The following is a 10,945-nucleotide window of genomic DNA, read 5'->3' as shown; positions in this document are numbered from 1 at the left end:
TTTTTCATATTCTTGCCTGGAAGAAAGGCCTTGCTTTCCTCTGCTTCTTAAAGCTGGGAAAAGTTAAAGCCGTTCTGAAATGCTGCTGCTACTGCCATATGTGGGGGAGAAAGCAAATTTTCTTTTTACTTTTGTAATCAATATTTATTTTAAGTTCGAGGGTACATGTGCAGGATGTGCAGGTTTGTTACATAGGTAAACGTGTGCCGTGGTGGTCTGCTGCATAGGTCAACCCATCACCTAGGTATTATATTAAGCCCAGCATCCATTAGCTATTCTTCCTGATGCTCTCCCTCCTCCCACCCCACCAACAGGACCCCAAATTTCCTTTCTTTTTTTTTTTTTTTGAGATGGAGTCTAGCTCTGTCACCCAGTCTGGAATGTAATAGCTCAATCTCAGCTCACTGTAACCTCCACCTCCCAGGTTCAAGTGATTCTCCTGCCTCAGCCTCCTGAGTAGCTGGTACTACAGGCATGTGCCACCACTCCTGGCTAATTTTTTTGTATTTTTAGTGGAGACAGGGTTTCATCATGTTGACCAGGCTGGTCTCAAACTCCTGACCTCAAATGATCCGCCTGCCTCAGCCTCCCAAAACTGGGATTACAGGTGTGAGCCACTGTGCCTGGCCTCCAAATTTTCTTATTTCGATGGCCTTGAGCAAAATTATACCATCCTAGACACACAGACACAGACACACACACACACACACACACACACACACACACCCCATTCTCCCCCCTTCTTGCTGTCTTTCTCAGATATGAGATTCTCCTCCAATGGCCATTTTAAGCTTGCTCTTTTGCTCTGTAATGCAAGGCTTTTTCCCTGTTAAAAGGAATGTCAGGCATCTGTGAGCAAGTAGGGAAAACATTGCAGGAGGCAAGTAAACTTCTCAGGATACCTGCCATCATTCATACCTCAAAGGCAGGTCAAGCCTGCAGCATCTGAGTCTTCCATCCCTGAAGCACCAGCAGCTCCGACTAGAGGTCCTGTCTCCTAGCTGTGGCCCCAGCTCTCCCTGATGGTGACAGTTGCGGCTTCCAAACTTGCTCCTCCCCATGTCTGTAACAGCCCAGTGTACATTTGCCTCATGGGTGACATTGGACTTCCTTTGTGAACCATGTTTTCTTTCACCTTGTCCCAATCCACAATTAACCAAATCTTGGCCCAAATTATGTGCTGGCTGGTGTTGGGCAGCTGTGAGACCCCTCCTTGCCCCTGTCTCTGTCTTCTAGGCTCTTCTGAGAACCAGTGTTCTTTGAGATCTCAGATGGGATTTAGAGGAGGGTTTCCACCCAGACCACTTTCCACAAATTTCACTTCTGCATTTCATCTGGTAGGGTGTGGTTTTCAACTAGAAGCCCTAATGGGGAAGAAAAAAATTCATTCACCATTCAGGACAAGGTGTTCACATTTGAACAGGGCAGAAATAACTGAAAGAAACTGAATTCTAAAGGGACTCTCAGCTTTTGGGGGAGACATATTTGAGTGCAGGAGGCTAGACCACCCACTAGCTGGCTCTTTGCTCCTCACTGAGGCCAGCCTTGACTCTAAACAGATAACACAGGGCTGAAACACACCCAGCCAGCTTTGATAAGCAACCATCTCTGCCAAACAGTTTCTTTCACAGGGCCCAGATGATCTCATCGCAGAGGCTGCATTCTCTGGTATCTGTTCCAAGCACAGACTTACTTCTGATTACCTTTGCAAATAATAGTCAATCTATCCTGAGAAGCTCCTTTATATCCCATACTGGGCTAAGGTCTGAAGAGGGTACAGTTAAAGAACCCATGATCTCAGGCTGGGCATGGCAGCTCATGCCTGTAATCCCAGCACTTTTGGGAGGCCAAGGCGGGAGGACTGCTTTAGCCCAGGAGTCCAAGACCAGCCTGGGCAACATAGTGAGAACTCTCGAGACCTTGTCTCTACAAAAAATAAAGAAAATTAGCCATGCATGGTGGCTTGCACCTGCCTGTAGGAAGCTGAAGCAGGTGAGCCTGGGAGGCAAAGGTTGCAGTGAGCCAAAATTGCACCACTGCACTCCAGCCTGTGTGACAGTGAGACTGTCTCACAAAAAAGAAAAGAAAAGAAAAAAAAAAAAAAGGCCGCATGATTCCTCATGAAGCTTGCCTCTGGATCTAATTCATGGTTCTCTATTTCCACAAGCTTTGTGGAGCAAGGGGCTCATGACACTTCACCTTTATGGTGCGGATAACTCACCAAAACTGGATTTCTTTAGCTACTGGTCCCACACCACTCCCTCCAGGAGCCACCTTCCCTCTCCATGTTTTTCTCATGAATTTTGAAAGGGCCATTTCTATTTTATTTTATTTTACATTTATTTATTTATTCATGGAGATGGAGTTTCACTCTTGTCACCCAGACTAGAATGCAGTGATGCTATCTTGGCTCACTCCAACCTTCACCTCCCGGGTTCAAGTGGTTCTCCTGCCTCAGCCTCCCAAGTAGCTGGGATTACAGGTGCGTGCCACCACACTTGGCTAATTTTTGTATTTTTAGTAGAGATGGAGTTTTGCCATGTTGGCCAGGCTGGTCTCGAACTCCTGACCTCAGGTGATCCACCTGTCTCGGCCTCCCAAAGTGCTAGGATTACGGGTGTGAGCCACTGCGCCCAGCCAAAATAAAAATAGATTTTAAAAATGAAAATAAAAATAAAATAATAAGATGAACACCACCTCGGTGATCTGTGGGATAGTATCAAGTGGTCTAACATAATTGGAGCCCCCCCAAAATGAGGGAAGGCTAAAAAATTAGCCAAAATTTTTCTAAACTTGAAACTGTTTAAAGCAAAAAATAATAACAATGCCTTATGAGGTTTATAACATATGTAGAAGTAAAATGAATAATCATAATACGCCATCAGGAGGCTGAGATGTGAGGATTGCCTGAGCCCAGGAGTTTAAGGCTGTGATGCACTATGATCATGCCTGTGAATGGCCACTGCACTCCAGCCTGGACAACATAGTGAGACTCTGTCTCCAAAGAAAAAACAGAGGAAAAAGAAAAAGAAAGAAAATAATAGCCCAAAGGATAGAAGAGAAGAAATGAGAATAAATTGTTATAAAGATCTTCGATTTTGTGTGGAGGAGTATAATAACATTTGAAGATATTCTGGGTTAAGCAGTTTATCCAAGGTGGCACATATGATGGAGCTAGGATCCAAATTAAGCTTTCCAGATTCAAAGCTTCTTGTGGGGAGATGAGATGTGAGGTTAGGCTCACACATGCCACAAGACAGTTTCCCCAAAGGCTGTGGGAATTAAGTGCTTTCATCTCTGTAGTGGGTATCCCCTCAAAAGACATGTTCAAGTCCTAACCTCCATACCCATGATAGTCAGCTTACTTGGAAATAGGCTCTTTGCAGATGTAATCAAGTCATACTGAGTTAGGGTGAAACCTAACCCAATGACTGGTATCCTTATTTATAAAGGAGGGGGCACCAGGTATGGTGGCTCATGCCTGTAATCCCAACACTTTGGGAGGCCAAGGCCGGTGGATCACCTGAGGTCAGGAGTTCAAGACTAGCCTGGCCAACGTGGTGAAACCCTGTCTCTACTAAAATTACAAAAATTAGCCGGGGGGGGCGGAGCACGGGGTGGGCGGAGGGGCCGGGGGGAGCGCGTGGCGAGATCGCCACTGCCTAGCTCGGACAGAAAAAAAAAAAAAAAAAAAAAAAAAAAAAAAAAAAAAAAAAAAAAAAAAGCGGCACGGTGGCAGCCACCTGTAGTCCCAGCTACTCGGGAGGTTGAGGCAGGAGAATCACTGGAACCTGGGAGACAGAGGTTGCAGTGAGCCGTGATCACACCATTGCACTCCAGCCTGGGTGACAGAGCAAGACTCCATCTCAAAAAAAAAAAAAAGGACATTTGAACACAGAGAGAGAAGACACACACGGGGAAAATGCCATGCAACGATGGATATCTATAAAGTGAGGAACATGCCCAGAAGTTAGAAAGAGGCAAGGAAGGCTCTCCGAGAGGCTTCAGAGAGTGTGAGGCCCTGCCAACACCTAGATTTTGGACTTCTGACCTTCAGAACCAGAGAGAATATATTTCTGGGTTTTGTTTGTTTGTTTGAGATAGAGTTTTTCTCTTGTTGCCCAGGCTGGAGTGCAGTGGCGTGATCTCGGCTCACCGCAACCTCCATCTCCCAGGTTCAAGCAATTCTTCTGCCTCAGCCTCCCAAGTAGCTGTAATTACAGGCGCCCGCCACCATGCCCTGCTAATTTTTTCATATTTTTAGTAGAGATGGGGTTGCTCCATACTGGTCAGGCTGGTCTTGAACTCCTGATCTCAGGTGATCCGCCCACCTCAGCCTCCCAAAGTGCTGGGATTACAGGCATGAGCCACCATGCCAGGCCATATTTCTGTTGTTTTAAGCCACCTTGTCTGTGGCATTTTGTTACAGCAGCCCTTGGGAACTAATACAATCTCTAAAACTTCCTCTTTTTGATGCTCCCAGTCTGTACAATGTAAAGAAGCTCCACCTCTACCCATGCATGGGCCAAGCATAAAGTGAGTGTTGATAGCAGGACATTAAGTTGATGAAATAAACCAGCTTCAGGATCTAACAGCCACAGGGGAAAAGCATGAAGTGTGAACTGGTTGGACTGGTTTTTCTCATAAATCTCAATGACTTTGATCCCAACCAGGAGGAATTTTAAAGTTAATTGATTCAGGGAGGAACACCTGAGCAGCTGCACCATGTTTGAGCCCTGTGCTAGGCCCACTGGGGAAGCCAGGTAAGTCAGGTGCCTCTGCCTTTGGGGAGCTCATAAGATTCACCTCTACACAAGGTGTGATGGAACAGGTCAGTCACTAGCCAAGGTGTGAGTAACAGGCTGTGCAAGTTCAAAATCAAGAGAGTGATTGATTTCCCCTGGAGGAGCATCAGCCAGACCGCTTCACTGAGGAGGAGGCAGTGGCGACATCTCTCTAAATATCTGACTGTGGAGTCCATAGCCCAGATAAGGTCTTGTGTGTCGATTAGAGACAAGCGAAGGAAAACAAATCTACCAGGAATGCTGGTGTTTCTCTGGAGAGTGTGTCACTGATCACAGGGTAGTGCTCTTTGCTCAGTGGAGAGGTGCAAAGCTGTCTAGCCCATGCTTGCTCTGAGGGGGAATTCTCTGGGCTCTCGGAACCTCTTCTTTTCCCTTCTGGTTCTCCACTTGGGGTGAGTGCTTATCACCACCTTCTACAGAGATTGAGGAAAGTGGAGAAGGTACATAGAGGCTTTGGAGTTGCTAGCAATCTCAATGACATCTTGTAAGAGAGCTGGTGGCTCGAGAAGGAGAGAGCAGGCCCTTGTGTTGCATTTGCAGGATCTGGGGCGATAGTACAGCCCACATATCTAAGCTCCATTTACGTTGCCAAAAATAGCATAGGCCACACGTCTAAGCTCCATCTACACTGACACTCCATGACCCCACGTGGGCCACCCCGGTGTCATGGCCCAGTCTGGAGAAGTGACCCTGCGAGAAAGCTGTGTATGCCCTGTAGGTAGACTTGACCCTTCTGTGCAAGAAATTTTGATGTCCTGCAAACACCCAGAATGGTCTAGGAGAGAGGGAACAGGCTTCAGTGGACATATTCTCTTGGCCCTGTTGACTCCCTCCTCCATGGGAAGGGACTTGGCTGAAACAAGCCTAGAGCAGGACTCTTTAAGGTCTGGGGCCCTGAGTAGGAATCTACTTACCCACGTCGAAGGTAGAATTGGGAAGAAGCACTGTTATAAACTCAACATAAAGTGATACTGAGTTTCATTTTTTTTTTTTTTTTTTTTTGAGACAGTCTTGCTCAGTCGCCCAGGCTGGAGTGCAGTGGTGTGATCTCGGCTCACTGCAAGCTCCGCCTCCCGGGTTCATGCCATTCTCCTGCCTCAGCCTCCCGAGTAGCTGGGACTACAGGCACCTGCCACCACACCCAGCAATTTTTTTTTGTATTTTTAGTACAGACAGGGTTTCACCATGTTAGCCAGGATGGTCTTGATCTCCTGATCTCATGATCCACCCGCCTTGGCCTCCCAAAGTGCTGAGATTACAGGTGTGAGCCACTGTGCCTGGCCGATACTGAGTTTCTTGGTTTTGCTCTGGAACTAATGAATTCCAATCCTCACGGAAGCCCTGTGTGAAGCATTTCATGGAGAGAAATTTGTATGATGCAGTGGTTTGCAAATGGGGGAAATTTGGCATACAGTGACATTTGGTGATGTCTATAGGCATTTTGCGTTGTCAAATTGGAGGATACTGCAAAGCATCTGGTGGGTAGAGGCCAGGGATATCGCAAAATATCCTACCACGTTGCCCTGCAGGATAGCGCCCCATAAGAAACAATGATTTTGGCCGGGCATGGTGGCTTACGCCTGTAATCCCAGCACTTTGGGAGGCCCAGGAGGGCAGATCACTTGAGGTCAGGAGTTCGAAACCAGCCTGGACAACATGGTGAAACCCCGTCTCTACTAAAAACACAAAAATTAGCCAGGCGTGGTGGCATACACCTGTAGTCCCAGCTACTTGGGAGGCTGAGGCAGAAGAATTGCTTGAACCCAGGAGGCGGAGATAGATGGCAGTGAGCCAAGATTGCACCACTGCACTCCAGCCTGGGCGACAGAGCACAACCCCATTTCAAAAAAAAAAAAAAAAATTAATGGTGAGCTTGGGACTGTACTATCAGCCTCAACAAATAGACTTGGCACCCAGCAGCTGTGCCAAGCTCCTGAAGACCTACCAGCCTGAACTGTCCATCCCTTTTCCTTGTGCAACTTTGCCACCCACATCACCCACCATCCCTCACCTTTGGTCTTCACTGGGGCAGCTCTCCATTCAACTAACTCCCCTGCACTTAAGTTAATTATCTGAGTTTTCTTTGCAGTTTAATACTTACCAGGCCTCATGGTGTCTACTTTTCTTTTTTCTTTTTTTTCCCGAGAAAGAGTTTCGCTCTTGTTGCCCAGGCTGGAGTGTAATGGTGCCATCCCGGCTCACCGCAACCTCCACCTCCCAGGTTCAAGCAATTCTCCTGCCTCAGCCTCCCAAGTAGCCGGAATTATAGGCATGCGCCACCACGCCTGGCTAATTTTGTATTTTTAGTAGAGAAGGTGTTTCTTTCATGTTGGTCAGGCTGGTCTTAAACTCCCAACCTCAGGTGACCAGCCTGCCTCGGCCTCCCACAGTACTGGGATTACAGGCATGAGCCACTGCGCCTGGCCCAGTGTCTACTTTTCTTATCAGGCTGAACAACTCGGGACACAGATAGAATTTGGGCTTAGGTACGTGTGAACCCAAAGGGCCATGCTCAACTGAGCAGCCAGCACTGCCTCCCTGGATCAGCCAGGATTCTGGGAGGGATACTTTGTACAACATTTTATGAAAGTTTCTGGCCTCCTTCTAGACCAGAGCAGAAAGGAGTGGTTAGGATGTTCTAAACGCCAACTCCCTCTACTCCATCCCCAGGTTCATGACAACTTTTTAAGCTGAGCATACTGCAATCACTTAATTCTTCTAGACATAAGGTAAGCCAGTAGCCACGTCCACTCTGAGCCTGTGAACAGGCAGGATCAAGTCTAAGAGCATCTCTTCTTTGGAATCTTAAGGCCTAGGATCCCAGCAGTTTTGGGGTCTAAAGACTTTTCAGGCCCCCAAAACTCCCTCTATTTTTAATAATTTTAAATGTTTCCCCAATACTTAGCTAAGCAAAGAAGGAAAAGGTGTACTTTTATTACACAGTCAGTTCTGGATAATTCTAAGGGAAATTATTCCATTTTAGAAATCTCTGCTTTCTTCTTTTCTCCCAGACTCTTCCTTCATTAATTCCCTCAGTAAATATTTGTCTGTGGCCGGGTGCAGTGCTCATGCCTGTAATCCCAGCACTTTTGGAGGCTGAGGACGAATCACCTGAGGTCAGGAGTTTGAGACCAGCCTGGCCATCATGGTGAAACCCCGTCTCTACTAACAACACAAAAATTAGCTGGGCATGGTGGTGCGTGCCTGTAATCCCAGCTACTTGGGAGGCTGAGGCAGAAGAATTGCTTGAATCAGGAGGCGGAGGTTGCAGTGAGCCGAGATCACGCCACTGCATGCCAGCCTGGGTGACAGAACAAGACTCCATCTCAGGAAAAAAAAAACTATATATATACACACACACATACATATATACATATATATTTGTATATATGTACATATATACATATAAATATGTTTTTATTTGTATATATGTACATATATACATATATTTATATATATGTACACCTGTGCTTACCATGGTACCTGGGGTGTCTAGTAGGTGCCAGATAAATATATATGTATATATGTACATATATACATATAAATATGTTTTTATTTGTATATGTATTGTATACATATATACATATAAATATGTTTTATTTGTATATGTATTGTATACATATATACATATAAATGTTTTTATTTGTATATGTATTGTATACATATATACATATAAATATGTTTTTATTTGTATATGTATTGTATACATATATACATATAAATATGTTTTTATTTGTATGTGTATTGTATACATATATACATATAAATATGTTTTTATATGTATATGTACACATAAAAACATATTTATATGTATATATGTACATATATACAAATAAAAACATATTTATATGTATATATGTACATATATACATATATATTTATCTGGCACCTACTAGATACCCCAGGTACCATGGTAAGCACAGGTGTACAGTGATGAAGAGCATTTTCCTATAAAATATTACCCGGGCTGACTCCAAGTTTTAATACCTCAGGTAGGAAAGGGAGGAGAGTGTTAATAAAATGTTTGCCATGGAATTTCACCAGCGTAAAAACAACATTCTGGGAAATAATTATCTGCACTTCAGTTATTTGGGGTGGTACCGGAGGGAATCGTTACAAACGTGGTATTAATGGAGAAGAGGAAGGGAAGTGATTGATTGTTTTTCCAAGCACCTCGATCTAGTGGATTTCCTTTTTTTTTTTTTTTTTTGAGACGGAGTTTCCCTCTTGTCGCCCAGGCTGGCGTGCAATGGCGCGATCTCGGCCCACTGCAACCTCCGCCTCCTGGGTTCAAGCGATTCTCCAGCCTCAGCCTCCGGAATAGCTGGGATTACAGGCGCTCACCACCACGCCCAGCTAATTTTTGTATTTTTAGTAGCCATGTTGGCCAGGCTGGTCTCAAACTGATCTTCCCACATCGTCCTGCCAAAGTGCTGGGATTACAGATGTGAGCCACCACACCCAGCCAGCATTTCCTATAAACAAATGCTCCCATAAATAAATGCTCCTACAAATAAATAGTACAAATATCTTTCCAAATCTGAGAACTACTAGTGAGCATCAGTTTTAGAGATAAAGAGAACAAAGCTCCTTTTCTGCAGTAAGAATATATTAGCTTAATGTTGCTTTTTAAAAAATTTCCCACTGACCTTAAAAACACTGAAATCCAAGAAATTGGATTCTGGAATCTGAGGGCGAGGGAATCTCAGGGTTGTGGACACGCAGTCACATCAACAACAAAAACTAAAAGGAAATGAAAAAAAAACAAAAACGGGACAGCAGCCTGAAATACTAAGAATCCAGGTCCCCGCAGGAAGCCCAGGGGACTGCCAGGAACACAGCCCCATCCTGGCCACGTGGTCATTCTCTAGCCTTCCCCTGGGGCCTGGAGACAAAGGAGAGGGGAGGAGACTTGGGGACAAAGAGCAGGAGCTGTAGAGTCTAGCCCTGGGGTGAGGATGCCACTGCTACCCGGGTCTGAGTTTCTGCCTCTGTTTTTTGATCTTTCCCAAAGGAAGTTAAACATTAATCCGAGCTGTAAAAGGACTAAGTAAGCAAAGGTGCCTGTGAGAACCTCTAAAGGCACCTGCTCGTCCAGTCTGCCCGCCACACTGAGAGCAAAGCGTAAAGGGGAAAGGCTTTCACAACCAGCTCGAGCCCCTAGCCCCTCCTTTCGAGGTTCTTCCCTGCCTTTCAGAGTCTCCCCTCTCACTTCTCCTTTGGATCTCTGGGCGAACCTCTTTCCTTTCTGCCTCCATCTTAGCATTTATGCCTTAAGTTGCTGTCCCTATGTTGAAATAAATTCATTATAGGAAAGTATGCTCCCTGATAAACGGGTATCACGTAACGGCCAATGGTGAGAAGGGAGAGACCTTTTGTTCTTCGATGTTGTTTAAAAAAATTGCAAATGTCATGATAATGAGGCCAGTCAAGAAGACAAGGTGAAAGCCGGACAGAAATTCAGGTCCCTGCATGGCTGTGGAATCCATTTCTTCTGGGTACAGTGAGACTACTTCCCCTAGCTTCCATTTATGATGATTTCCATTATTTGGAACGTTTGTTACTCTCTCTCTGTTTCTGTCACACACATGGGTACAGTGAGAGCTAGATGCAGTTTAGAAACCAAATCTCTGTTGAACAGACTGTTAATTTAAATTTTTGAAAAAAAGTAATAAAAATTCTAGTTCTATAGTTCAGTGTTCAGTTTATTTTCCTTGTCTTTTTATTAGGAGTTTTGCCTTTGTCTCCTACCTGCCTCTGTTCCTGTCTGATTTCTCTTGTGGCTGATGCAGAGGAATCTTGGTATTGCATGTTCTTCTGAGACTCCTGGTGATGCTTTCCCAATTATAGAGCAAAAATACTCATTATGAGGCCAGTTTTAAAAATGGCCAGCTAGGCATATATAAGGTTTTTCTTGGTTGTTTAATCTGTAATTAGCTCTGAGGGCACCACTTTTCTTTAATTTTGTTTTTGTTTGTTTGTTTTGTTTGTTTTTGTAATGGAGATATTTACCTACAATAGGCTGAACACAGTGGCTCACACCTGTAATCCTATCACTTTGGGAGGCCAGGCTGGAGAATAGTTCGAAGCCAGGAATTTGGGTCCAGCCTGGGAAACATAGTGAAACCCAAGTCTCAAAT

General features: G+C 44.9%; 1 protein-coding gene across 2 annotated transcripts in view; it reads right to left on the bottom strand.

The window, feature by feature from the left end:
* The window catches only part of LOC105738624, a 153,231-nt gene extending 143,598 nt beyond the window's left edge, over positions 1–9,633 (bottom strand). For both annotated transcript variants that reach the window (XR_004027048.1, XM_012501423.2), the window contains exon 1: positions 9,455–9,633. The gene's annotated coding sequence lies outside the window, so the exon portion shown is untranslated. The remainder of the gene's footprint in view (positions 1–9,454) is intronic.
* Between the last annotated feature and the right edge of the window lie 1,312 nt (positions 9,634–10,945).

The sequence above is a fragment of the Nomascus leucogenys genome, chromosome 19 (genome assembly GCF_006542625.1).
Source record: "Nomascus leucogenys isolate Asia chromosome 19, Asia_NLE_v1, whole genome shotgun sequence".
NCBI lineage: Eukaryota > Metazoa > Chordata > Mammalia > Primates > Hylobatidae > Nomascus > Nomascus leucogenys.
The sequence above is the reverse complement of the archived record's forward strand: the minus strand, read 5'-3'. Positions and strand labels throughout refer to the sequence as shown.